Below are 14,251 nucleotides of genomic sequence, written 5' to 3' on the forward strand. Positions count from 1 at the left end.
CCTACGATTAGAAGTAATTTTCCCATTAGGTTTTGACGAGGCATCCACCTTGGGTTGATCATATCCCTGATAATGTCTTATAGATGTTTCATTTGACTTTGCATTACTCACGCATTTTTACTTAGACTACAGGTTTTGTCCCTACTTGGGTTTTTACCACAGCCATAGGATTTTTTGTGAGACTTACTTCCTTATGCAAGTTCCTACCTTATTGAGAATAGTATTTTCCCAAAATCAGTGCTGACGAGTCGACTTTCTCAACCTCTACATGATGCCGAATCTACTTGAATATTTACACACTCAAGGGGGAGTGTTGTAAACTTCTAGTTTAAGTGTGATTGTGTAAATCGTAGATTAAATTTGATTCTAGTTATTCTTTCCTATATGGACTTGTATTCCTTGGAGGAGAAGGATTTCTTCTCTCTTATTACTATAAATAAAAGCACTGCGTAGGGGGAATAACACACATTCCTCTACACAACCCTACAAACACATCTCTCTATATTTTCTCTGTATGCCGCCGGCCCTCTTCCCTGTCATTTAAATATAGGCCACAACAATGGATGTATTATAATTCATGATTCCATGATATGAAAGAGGAAAGTAACCTAATTACAAATGCTGTTTTTTTCCTTTCTCTGTATGCCGCTGGCCCTCTTCCCTGTCATTTAAATATAGGCCACAACAATGGATGTATTATAATTCATGATTCCATGATATGAAAGAGGAAAGTAACCTAATTACAAATGCTGTTTTTTTCCTTTCTCAATTATAAGAACTTTTTCGTATATGATTGTACTAATGGTAAATACATCTAACAAGAAATAATTTCATATCCGAGCTCAATAAAAATTTCGTAATTAACGGAAAAATATGTGGTTAAAGAAGTAAAAAAAGAACAGAAAATAAACAGCAGGATGTTAACGAAATCAGCTTGAGGATGGAGTAGTATACTGAATAGAGCCAGACCATTGCTGCATCAGAAAATCGGAAGCACTAGTACTGTTGTCACTTATGGATGGTCCAATACAGGAAGCGATGACCGAGAGTGAAGAAAAAGGAGGCGGTGATGGCGAAGAAGAGGAAGAGGAAGAAGAAGAAGCAGTAGCAACAGCAGATGTAGATGCAGAGGATGACAGAACTATTTGATCATAAAGGCTCATGGGTTGGGTTGCCTCTGCATATCAGCCAAAATAGAATAGCTAACAAGATTTCTTGTGGTTGAAGCCACCTCTTCCGATGAATGGAATGCATGAGAGTGAACAATCGACTCAGTGGATGTGGCAACGGACAAAAGGGTATTTTGAGGAGCAGAATGAGTCAACTGGGTCGGCGGAGCAACGGCGGTTGACAAAAGGAGTCTGACGTTTTCTGGGAAGTTGAGTTTGGCCTTGTTGCCTCTGAATCGGAGGGCAGCTTGGTCGTAGGCTTGGGCGGCGGCTTCGGCTGTTTCGAAGGTGCCTAGCCACACCCTTGCGGCCTTGAAGGGGTCTCTAATCTCAGCCGCCCATTTGCCCCACGGCCTTTGTCTCACTCCTCTGTATCTTCTCCTCATTGGCTCTGCTATTTCGGGTGCACTGTAAACATAAGCACTAATTGGAGTTGGAGGGAACGCTGTTTGTGTAGGCGCTGTTGTCCTTGTTCGTACGCTTGAGCCTTCTGAAAATATTGGTTAAAATAAAACAGAATGCGTCAATCTTTTAACTGAATTGTTCAATCTCAATCGCTACGCATTTTGCGTGACTGGAATAGCTTACAGAAATTGCCTGCTTTCTGTAATTTTATTTTGTCTTTGAAAATAAGTAGAAAAGAACAAACAAAAAGATATTAGATATAAACACAAATCATAATTGTTCTTATTTTGTTCTAATTGAATAAGTTCAAGTGAAAGGGATCGAAGCGTGCACGACTTGGAATCAATTAGAAGAATCTTAAAAGGATATTTTATTGCTTTACCCGCAAGTCATTCTATCTTGTGAAATGTTAAATGTTAAAATGAAATTACCTCCAAAAGCAGAGGATGTCCGCTGAATCTGCTGTGGAAATTCACCAAAAGTTCTACAGAGCCTTATAACCGACTCGAACAAGGGAGCGCCGCCACGGCCGCTGCCGCCTTCCTCTTCTTCTCTTCCTCTCTTAGTTCCAACACTACCCCATGAACTAGTCCCTGAATCAGAATTCCCACATGCAGGTGCAGCAGCAGCCACCTCATCATCATCTCCGGCCACCACATGCGTCAAAGCCGATACCATCACCGACATCTCTCTCTCCCTATCCAAGTGCAACAGCATTGACGATGTCGCCGACACTAATATCCCACTTCCAGCACCACCGCGACCGCGCTGTCCTCCCTGTCCGTCGGCACGTTGGTCGTTATTGCCTCTAGAATTCGCCACCTTTAATACTATAAACACAACCACCCACCCACAAAATACAAGACCAAGTTCTGCACTGTTTACATGCAAGTTCTCTTTCGTCAAGAAAACGAACACGCCCTACCACCAGACACGGAGACTTAATACTTGTAGCTTTGAACCGGCATCTAAATAGAATTAAATAAACGCCGCCATGGGAATTAGGTCGGTTAATTTAATTCGATTGGTTCATATTCAGGCAGAAGGAAGCCGATATATAACAATAATAATAATAATAATAATAATATTCAACGTTAAACTAACTAGGTAGCAAACCAAAGGCATATGTACAGAATGGATAAGATGCATATACAGGAATGAATGTTATCGAGTCAAAAGAAGCAGTATGAACTAATTGAAAACACAAGTGTGAACATTATATATACGTAAGGAGAGGGAACCAATCAACCAACATGCATGAGGATTTGGTGCATTTCGAGTAGAGTGATCCGGTCAGTCGACATGAATTCGACTTTTCTTTTTTTTCTTTTTTTGATCGAGAATTCGACTTTTCTTACCACTTGGTTTGTTGCAACATGGAATTTTGGATTAATCTTACCAACTACTATTCTACTAGTGAAATTAAATCTGTTTCAAAGTCAAAGGCCCCAAGTTTCAAAGTTCATTAAACTATTCATGTTAAAGAATCATATGCGTGTACTAGTTTATTTCTTCATTTGGAAACCTAGTTCTGCATGCCTCCAAATTCAGGTACACAAGTTTTCCAATTTGCATATGCAAAAGCATATCTTCTTGAGGACAAAACCATATAGGAAATCCCTAGAGCGAGAGCAATAGGACATATGCCAAAAGAAATCCCACAACTTTACAAATACAATTCTTTAGTGACAGAGTGCTCAGGTCCAACTGAATCAAGAGATAAGATTAAGGAGAATGAACTTTGCAAGGCGCGGGACTATCTGTTTGGATCCAAAATATTGAGTTCGGGCCGAATACAATATGGTCTTGACATATAGAAGAGGTTCTACAACATTCAAAGGATCTTCAACTCAACACAAAGCATGCCCTTTCGCAAATTCTCCCTCTACGTGAAACCCTCTCAAACCTTTGAAAAAGCACTAACCTCCCAAACCTCTTCAACACACCTTTAGTTTGGATTAATAACACTATATTGGCAATCGGTGACATCTTCAGTTTGGATTAACAGCTCTAGAGCCGTAGAGTTAGGCGATCGAGGAGCACCTTCAGTTTGGAGTAACAACATTGTTTCAAGTTTGTCTGACTATTCATCTAAGTTCCTATCAACAAGGAGTCTAAGTTCTTGTTAGAATAGGTCATCTCATTAGCCCTATATTGGGTGACGGTGTTTAGCACATTGAAAGCCGAACCAATTGTGTGATTGGATATTCTCAAGTACCATTAGAGTTCAGCATTCTGACGACCAAACCGGTTTCACAGTCAAGACACTTATCTCTTTGAGTATATGTGTCCCTATAGTTTGATACCAGTTCGGTGCACTTGTATTTTCACATATATAATTGAAGCAGCCAAATCCGATGTAGACGATCTTGCACTTCGCATTAACTAGCAGCCTTGTCTTTAGGCTTTAGAATCTAGAGGCAAAGACGAGTTCCTTCCTCGGCCATGATGGCTTGGATAACAAAAATTAGCAGCGCCTTCAACACCACCTCATCCATTCTACTCATTGACTGAGCTCGGTTGACGAGTTGGCACGCTTGCATTCAATTGAATGACATAGTTAGCTTATTATCTATTCCACCTATGCACCATGTAAGCTTGATAATTTTTAGAATCAACACTATCAAACTACCGTAAAGCACTACAAAAAATAAAAAAATAAAAAAAATAAAAAGTAAATAAATAAATAAAGAATTGCACCACTCTTTAATGATCTTACAATAATTGGCAAAAAGTTCCTTCACTTAATTCCCATTACTTTTTTTTGGAACCTAATCGAGAACAACTACACGAGTTCTCTTCAATCTAGCTCATCTAGAGACTTGTCCAGCCATCTCTCTAATCCCGAAATGTAATCCAAAAAAAGTCCATCATTACGAAACTAATTCCACCCCACACACACTAACAATGACAGCAATTTATGTGTTAATGTGATTCGTTAACTAGGAGTATTCTCCCTATCTCTTGTGTGTGGACCCATGTCTTTAGCACTTGTGGCAATTTAAAATTTGGGGCGCATGTGACAATGACGATGTTGCTCCCTAATATTATCATATGGTAATGTTAAAAAGATTAAAACTGTAAATTAAATTCACAGATCAAATAATATGTCATTAATAAAAAATAAGTCAATCAATATTTAAATAATAATAGAAATTGATTTTCTTAACACTATCTATGACAGCCCGTCCTGAATGTATATTATTTTATCCTTGATAGCGTGAAGTGACAGTTATGCCCTTGAGCATTTAGTGGTTGTGTGTGTGTGTAAACAGGCTAAGGATTTGGACCATGACATGTTTTTCCTAACTTTTTGGACCCAATTAGATTTTAGTTTTATTTGTTTTTGTTTGGTAGCCCAAAGCTGGACCACACACACCCTCACTCTCGCGTTGACTCTCTCTCTCTCCTCCTTGAATTTTTCCATTCGCCGGTACAATTGTATGAACAAGCCTTCAACTCTCGTCATCTCTCACAAATCGAGGTTGTGGATGTTATTTTCGTGCTTCTTTCAAGCTCAGGAGTCGAGTTGTAGTTTTGGTTGGACGTGAGGCCCTCAAAATCCCTAGAGCAAGAGCAATAGGACATATGCCAAAAGAAAACGATAACTTTACAAAGACAATTCTTTAGTGATAGAGTGCTTAGGTCCAACTGAATCAAGAGATAAGATTAAGGAGAACGAACTTTGCAAGGCGCGAGACTATCTATATGGATCCAAAATATTGAGTTCGGGCCGAATACAATTATGGTCTTGACATATAGAAAAGGTTCTACAACATTCAAAGGATCTTCAACTCAACACAAAGCATGCCCTTTCGCAAATTCTCGCTCTACGCGAAACCCTCTCAAACCTTTGAAAAAGCACTAACCTCCTGAACCTCTTCAACACACCTTTAGTTTGGATTAATAACACTATATTGGCAATCGGTGACATCTTCAGTTTGGAATAACAGCTCTAGAGTCGGAGAGTTAGGCGATCGAGGATGATGCGAAATACATAAGCACACAAATTAAACCCTCTTGTTGACAATTGTAGTATATATGTAAGTAAGGATCGATCTAGGCCGGGGATTAGGAAGGATTGCTAAAACACTTGAAACTGACTTGAAAACGTAAAACTAAGTTTGGAACACTAAACTAGACTCAAAGAATGTAAAACTAGACTCTAATACACTAAAACAACTCAAATGACTCAAAACAGCACAAAACAAGCTTGTTGATGCACAAAATCAAGGAGGACTTTGGTACAACAGAAAATGTCAAGTTTGTGACCTTCGCTAGATTGCTCAGGTCACTAGTGTGGATAAGTATGCAAATGGATAAAGACAGGGAAGCAAACACAAGATGTACGTGGTTCACCCAGATTGGCTACATCCACATAGTAGATGAGTTCTCATTAATTGTGAAGGGTTTACACAAGTACATAGGTTCAAGCTCACCTTTAGTGAGTACTAGTGAATGATTTAGTACAATTGACATTAGGAAATATTGTGTGAGAATGATCTCTATTTATAGAAGAGAGTTTCTACTTTCATTCTGACATTGACACGTCTTGTGTTGTGATTGGCTTCTGATGTTGACACATGTCGCGTTATGATTGGCTTCTGATGTCGACACGTGTTGCGCTGTGATTGACCTCCTGGTTGAAGGGAAACTCTTCTGGGTCCTTAACAGTATAACGTTGACCGGTGCTCAGTAGTTTCGGGATTGTTCAAGTATGGTACAAACAGTGCTCCCCTAAGTTCCCGAGTGAGGGAAGCTCCTCGGTTGAGGACTTGCAAGATCCAAGTCATTGAGTAATCATGAAACTTCTAAGTACCGAAGTGTGCTATCATTTTCACTTGTCTTATATGTCTCATATGTAGATGTGGCATCTTCTCTGGAAGTACTTTTCCTCCATCCAGGGTGGTATCTTTAACCGATAAAGATACACAAGGTAATGTATCAATTTCACTTGAAGCTTACTTGTAGTTTCGGGCTTGGTCAAGCGTAATACAAACCCTATAGTAGAAGTCCTTCAAGTCGCCGAGCTAGGAGATTTACCGAAAGAGGTAACAGACAAGGTACGCAATCAGACTTCCAAGCAAGCAACCTGGATTAGAGGTTCGACTTCGGCTTCCGGTTGATTGTTATCCTTTTCCTTGTGTCGTAAACAGCAACAAGGATAAGGAGAAGCAAATGGAGAAGAGATGATATGAGATACTTTTGCTTTTGAAGAAGTAACTTTCCATAGGCATATTCTTGAACTAGGCTGGAGGGTTTTCTGGTTTCCTCCAGAGTATAAGGCCGACTCAAGAATTTGAGGGTCAAAACAAGTCCATCAAATCTAGAGTACGTTCGACCCTGATTACATGAGATACTTTTGCTGTTGACAAAGTAGTGGATGTATCGGCACGTGTTCTGTTACGCTTCTCTCCACATGCTTCCTTGTATCCTTCTCACTTGCCCTATCTGTTCCTCAGGCAGATGTGGTATATTCTCTAGAAGCATAAGATGTTGAAGATGAGTACTCGAGAGCAATGTCAGGTAAGTAATCAGGCAATGGGTTCCAAGCAGTCAGTTCCTGACTAGAAGCTTAATTCCAAGTGCTGACTGATTGCTCTCTTTCTCATTGTCTTGCAGGTAAGAACAAGGCCAAAGGAAAAGATAGGGAAAAAGCATGATATGGGATACTTTTTCTTTTAACCCTGATGATATGAGATCCTCTTGCTCTAGTGCGGCTTGTTTGCAGAGGTATTATCGGGAGGAAAAAAAGCTGAGTATTTCGAGAAACTCTACTGAGAGTGCCTTCTCAGATGTGAAGAAAAGTTGAGCATTTTTTTTTATTTTGCAGGTCTGCCTGGTTGTGGAGGATGGAGATCGACATATATAGGAGTCTCCCTAACAACAAGTAGTAGTGCTATTCCTTTACCCTTCTTGGCCATAGCAATGTAGTGGAGCTGCAAGCTTCACGTGTTTTAACTTTGTCAGAGCACTTTGAAAAAGTGGTTTGTGGTATCTGAAAAGCTGATGTTGCGTGTGAAGATTGCAGACAAGCTTTATCCAAGGAAATTTGGCTCTTGAAGTTCGGCGAGCGGTGCCTCTTCGGTTTTTGAACAAGCAATCCCGTCGAGGATCTGGCTCTCGAGATTTAGAAAACGTTGCCTCTTCGATTTTTGAGAAAGCAATCCCGTTGGGAGTCTGACTCTTGAGATTTGGAAAGCAGTGTCTCTTCGATTTTTGAGAAAGTAATCATGTTGGGAGTCTAACTCTCGAGATTCGAAGGGTGGTGCATTTTCAATTTTTGAGCACGTAATCCTGTTGGGAGTCTGGCTCTCAAGATTCGGAAAGCGGCGCCTCTTCGATTTTTGAGAAAGCAATCCTGTTATAAGTCTGACTCTTGAGATTCGGAGAGCAGTGTCTCTTCGATTTTTGAGAAAGTAATCCTGTTGGGAGTCTGGCTCTCGAGATTCAGAGGGGGTGCCTTTTCAATTTTTTGGCACGTAATCCTATTGGGATTCTGGCTCTCGAGATTCAAAGAGCTTTGCCTCTTCGATTTTTGAGCAAGCAATTTTGTTGGGAGTGTTTTCTCAAATCTGAGTAAAGGTTGGGCATTTTTGCCAGTCTGCCTTGCCATGGAGAATGGTGGTGAAAACACATTGGGACTTTCTAGTTATTCAGCAGTGGTGCTGTTCCTTTACCCTTGTGGGTAATAGTAGGGTAGTTGGAGCTTCAAAATTTATGTGTCTAAACTTTGTCAGAGATCTTTGGCAAAGTCATATGTGGTACCCGATGAGCTGATGTTGAGTGTAGAAAGTAGTGCCTCTTCAGAATCCGGAGAGTGGTGCCTCTTCAATTTTTGAACCAACGGCCCTGTTGCCCTTTTTTTTATAAGGGCACCAATTGTGTGCAAGAAATACATTCAAAGAGTTATTGCTTGTAGGAATTTTCCCCCTACTTCAGAGATTTATTGCACCTCATTTCTCCTTCATCATTTCTGAGAATGTCTAGCCCATCCGACCGTCGTTTTAACTTGAACTTTGGTGAAGAGGCAGCCATGCCTTCTCAAGACAATATATGGCACTCATCCTTCTTATCCCCTACTGGTCCTATTACCGTTAGGGACTCTGTGATGAAGAATGATATGACTGTTGCGGTGGTGGCCAGGAACCTTCTCACTCCCAAAGATAACAGACTACTTTCCAAACTGTTTAATGAGTTGGCTGTTAAGGATTCTCTGGCTTTCAATGTTCAGTGTGCAGATTCTATGTCTAATATGGTACAACAGCTATTTGCTTGAACCCGCCAAGTTGAATCATTGGCGGCTGAAGTGATAAGTCTCAAACAGGAGATCAGAGGGCTCAAGCATGAGAATAAATAGTTGCACAGGCTCGCACATAACTATGCTACAAACATGAAGAGGAAGCTCGACCAGCTGCAGGTATCTGATGGTCAGATTTTACTTAATCATCAGAGGTTTGTGGGTTTGTTCCAAAGGCATTTATTGCCTTCTTCTTCTGGGGCTGTACCGCGTAATGAAGCTCCAAATGATCAACCTTCGGTGCCTCCTCCTTTTGGGGCTCTGCTGACTGCTGAGACTTCTCCTGAGCAACCTTTGTGAAGGCTCCCTCTTGTTTGTTTATTTTGATTCATGTATATGTACATATCTGTAACCTATCGGAGATATCAATAAACAAGCTTTGCTTCATTTCAACGTATTGTGTTAAATACACCAAGGCCTTCTTCACTAAGTTCTTTGAATTTTTCCTTTTGTTGAAGCTTGTATGTTGAAGCTTTGTGAGTGAAGCATGTAGGTTGAGGTAATGCTCCCTTAATTTCCCGAGTGAGGAAAACTTCTCGTTTGGAGACTTGAAAAATCCAAGTCACTGAGTGGTCGTGAGACTTCCGAGTATCAAGGTGCAGTAGCATATGGTAGGAGTCCCCCAAGTCTCTAGTCGAGGGAGTTGATGAATGAGGAATTTCCTTTCTAAGTGGTAGCCCAAAACTCCTTCATATATATTTGTTATGAAAGTTGTTAGGCCCAAAGAAGAGGAGGCCTAGGCATTTTTTTTTTTTCGATTTTTTTTTTTTTTCAAATTTTTGAATTTTCGAATTTCCAAAAAAAAAAAAATATATATTAAAGCTTTGTAGGTGAAGCTTTGGTGTTGAAGCTTTGTAGGTGAAGCTTTGAGGTTGAAGCTTTGTTGGGTACCATGAATTGATTTTGCTTCACACTATCTTGATCAAGATAATGTGAAGCTTTTGTAGGTGAAGCTTTTGTGTTGAAGCTTTGTAGGTGAAGCTTTTGTGGTGGGTGAAGCTTTTGTTGGTGCTTTTGTGGGTAAAGCTTTTGTGGTGGAGGAAGCTTTTGTGGGTGAAGCTTTAGTGGTGGGGGAAGCTTTTGTGGGTGAAGCTTTTATTGGTGAAGCTTTTCTGGTGGGTGAAGCTTTTGTGGGTGAAGCTTTTGTGGTGGGTGAAGCTTTTGTTAGTGAAGCTTTTATGGGTGAAGCTTTTGTAGGTGAAGCTATTGTGGGTGAAGCTTTTGTAGGTGAAGCTTTGGAGTTGAAGCTTTGTAGGTGAAGCTTTGGAGTTGAAGCTTTTGTTGGGTACATTGAATTGATTTTGCTTCACACAATCTTGATCAAGATAATGTGAAGCTTTTGAGAATTTGTAGTTGTCCTCCATTGATGAAGCTTTTGTTGGTGAAGCTTTGTAGTTGAAGCTTTTGTTGGTAAAGCTTTTATGGGTGAAGCTTTTGTTGGGTACCATGAATTGATTTTGCTTCACACTATCTTGATCAAGATAATGTGAAGCTTTTGAGAATTTGTAGTTGTCCTCCATTGATGAAGCTTTTGTTGGTGAAGCCTTGGAGTTTAAGCTTTTGTTGGGTACCATGAATTGATTTTACTTCACACTATCTTGATCAAGATAGTGTGAAGCTTTTGAGAAAGCTTTTATTGGTGAAGCTGTTATGGGTGAAGTTTTTGTGGTGGGTGAAGCTTTTATGGGTAAAGCTTTTGTAGGTGAAGCTATTGTGGTGAAGCTTTTGTAGGTGTAGCTTTGGAGTTGAAGCTTTGTAGGTGAAGCTTTGGAGTTGAAGCTTTTGTTGGGCACAATGAATTGATTTTGCTTCACACTATCTTGATCAAGATAATGTGAAGCTTTTGAGAATTTGTAGTTGTCCTCCATTGATGAAGCTTTTGTTGGTGAAGCTTTTGTGGTGAAGCTTTGTTAGGTACCACGAATTGGTTTTGCTTCATACTATCTTGATCAAGATAGTGTGAAGCTTTTGAGAATTTGTAGTTGTCCTTCATTGAATAAGCTTTGTTGAATTTCCCTTTTTTTTTTTTTTTTTTTGGGAAACTAGAAATTTGAAAATGTGGGAGAGACAACATATACAAATTTTGCTTCCACACTGTTGAGCAAGAGATTGTGATGCAAGCCACACCTTGTAGTAGTCGAAGGTTTGGATGAACCATATAAATTGAATTTGCTTCGAACATTCTTCAATTTGCTTCGAAGGTTTGAGAATTGTAATTGCCCTCCATTGATGAAGCTTTTGTTGGCACTATAAATTGGTTTTTCTTCACATTGTCTTGATCAAGAGTGTGTGAAACTTTTGAGAATTGTGGTTGCCCTCCATTGATGAAGCTCTTGTTGGCACCATAAATTGGTTTTGCTTCACACTGTCTTGATCAAGAGTGTGTGAAGCTTTTGAGAATTGTGGTTGAACTCCTTTGATGAAGCTCTTGTTCGCACCATAAATTGGTTTTACTTCACATTGTCTTGATCAAAAGTGTGTGAAGCTTTTGAGAATTATGGTTGCCCTCCATTGATGAAGCTCTTGTTGGCACCATAAATTGGTTTTGCTTCACACTGTCTTGATCAAGAGTGTGTGAAGCTTTTGAGAATTGTGATTGAACTCCTTTGATGAAGCTCTTGTTGGCACCATAAATTGGTTTTGCTTCACACTGTCTTGATCAAGAGTGTGTGAAGCTTTTGAGAATTATGGTTGACCTTCATTGATGAAGCTCTTCTTAGCACAATAAATTGGTTATGCTTCACACTGTCTTGATCAAGAGTGTGTGAAGCTTTTGAGAATTGTGGTTGAACTCCTTTGATGAAGCTCTTGTTGGCACCATAAATTGGTTTTGCTTCACACTGTCTTGATCAAGAGTGTGTGAAGCTTTTGAGAATTGTGGTTGAACTTCTTTGATGAAGCTCTTGTTGGGCGTAAGTGCTCCCCTAGTTGAGTTGTCAAGCTTAAGGGTTTTTGATTATTTGTGAATGCTAGGAGTTCATATGTACAAGTTGTACCACTCGTCTTCTGGTAGATAGAATGAATGGTGAGTTGCTTTCATCACTTGGTTAGTGGTACGAATATGAGTTCCTTCATCACCTTTCCTCACATTTCATCACCTGGTTGGTGGCACAAGGATGAGTTCCTTCTTCACCTGGTTGGTGGCATGAATGGCAAGTTGCCAAATGATATTAGAGTACAGGTTGTACATTTCATCACCTGGTTGGTGGCATGAGTGGCAAGTTGCCAAATGATATTAGAGTACTGGTTGTACATTTCATCACCTGGTTGGTGGCATGAAGGAGAGTACGAGTTGTACATTTCATCACCTGGTTGGTGGCATGAAGATGAGTTCCTTCTTCACCTGGTTGGTGGCATGAGTGGCAAGTTGCCAAATGATATTAGAGTACGGGTTGTACATTTCATCACCTGGTGGTGGCGTGAAGGAAAGTACGGGTTGTATATTTCATCACCTGGTTGGTGGCACGAAGATGAGTTCCTCCTTCACCTGGTTGGTGGCATGAATGACAAGTTGCCAAATAATATTAGAGTACGAGTTGTACAGTTCATCACCTGGTTGGTGGTATGAAGATGAGTTCTTTCTTCACATTTCATCACCTGGTTGGTGAGAATAAGGGCAAAGTGTCGAGGCACATTGTAGCAAGTGTCAAAGACACAAAGTATGTTGAACCCTTTCGAAGCACAGTTGGCTTATGTATGGATGTGTTAGAATGTATGATGTTTATGTATGAATGTGTTGGAATGTATGATGTTTATGTATGAATGTGTTGGAATATATAACGTTTATGTTGATTGATATGAGTGATGCTTATGAATGTTTTGCTATGCATGAAGGGATCCATGCTTTTGATATGTGAACCATGTTGGTTGTAACACTTAGTATCACATACTTTGTGTCAAAGTACGCATGTTGAAGCTTTGAGTTAGAGTATAAGGGTAGGTCAGTGTAGACCAAGTGTTCCAGTGCTAGAAACGCAAAAGCCTCAGAAGAAGTTGTCTAAATTCCCTCTTCTTTAAATATTTTCCGAATAGCTTGTGTGACAAAAGATCTCAAGCGGTTAAGAGTCAAAACATTTGTAATGTGTATGACTTCTTATAATAGCATTTCCTTCAGTACCTAGTCCTCCACTTTGAAAAAGTGAGGCTTGGCCTAATAGTCATAATAGTCGACGGTACGTTCACCCCTGGTTGTCTTGATACGAACTTTTATCCCTCTTATAGTAATGGGCTTGCTAAGAGTAAAAATCATTCATCTTACCAAGAGACAGATACGTTTGGTGACTTAGCGAGTAGCTAAATGAGGCAGGAGATGATGCAATGGGTTTCTGAATGGCCAATATCTCCTCACTTGGTAGAACTTGACTTCCACTTCCCATTTGTTGATAAGGGTTAACCATATGAGGGTTCCCTTGGTATGCCCTTACTTCGGCGGAGGCGTGGTTATAAGCATGTGCCATCACCTCAGAGTAAGTCTTCCAAGTGTTGGCATTGATCATGTACTTGAAGAAACAATCACGTAGGCCTGCCGTGAAGGCCTTGAAGGCTGTCTTGTCATCTGCCTCAGCGCAGCGAGAATACTCATGGCTGAAGCGACCGGTATACTCTCGTAGTGACTCGTCCGGCTTCTGGCGAATAATGTACAAGTCATCTGCAGAATGCAAGTGATCGGTCTGGAAGATGTGTGGAGAGACAAGCAGTTTCCTTAATTCCTCAAATGAGGCTACTGTCTCAGGTGGAAGACGACAATACCTGTTTAGAGCTCCGCCAGAGAGGGTGGAAGGGAAGAGAAGACATCGCTCTTCGTCGATGTGCATCTGATATGCCATGGTGGACTCAAAGAGGTTAAGATGTTCAATTGGGTCATTCCTTCTAGTATAGAGTTGTAAACCAAGCTTTTGTTTTGTCCTCGCTTGAAAGGGGGTGTCGAAAATCCTTCTTGTGAGAGGGCCAGGCCTAGGTTAGTTCCAGTCAGGTATCTCGGCCTGACGTTTGACCTTAAACTTTTTTACTTCCTAAAGGAGCTGTAGGACAAGGGGTCCTAAGTGGAGTCATGTACCATTGGAATTTTCTTTCGTAAGTCTCCATCGTCTCTTGGAAGTAGGAAAGTTTGAGCAAGGGCGTGTGGTTTTTTCTTGGATTCACCGTACTAACTTCTAGGGTGAGTCTGTCGGGATACCTCAGAGTCCCCTGTACCTTCATGTTCCTCTAGGACCTGTCGTTCCTTCCCTAGATTGGCAGCTGGCCTGGGTCGTGGGAGGGGACCGAGTCTTTCAGAAACCCTTGGGTCATTGATTTTTAAGCATATGTGGAGGGGATTCTCTCAACATTGCTTTAGGAAGTCTCGGTAGTCACGATAAACGGCTTTCGATCCTTCCAA

The 14,251-nt window shown here is 40.6% G+C and overlaps 1 pseudogene; it reads right to left on the reverse strand.

Moving 5' to 3' along the window:
- Positions 1-828: 828 nt before the first annotated feature.
- On the reverse strand, positions 829-2,699 carry LOC126629698 (ethylene-responsive transcription factor ABR1-like; annotated as a pseudogene).
- Positions 2,700-14,251: the final 11,552 nt, after the last annotated feature.

This window comes from Malus sylvestris, chromosome 1 (assembly GCF_916048215.2).
Source record: "Malus sylvestris chromosome 1, drMalSylv7.2, whole genome shotgun sequence".
In the NCBI taxonomy this organism is placed as follows: domain Eukaryota; kingdom Viridiplantae; phylum Streptophyta; class Magnoliopsida; order Rosales; family Rosaceae; genus Malus; species Malus sylvestris.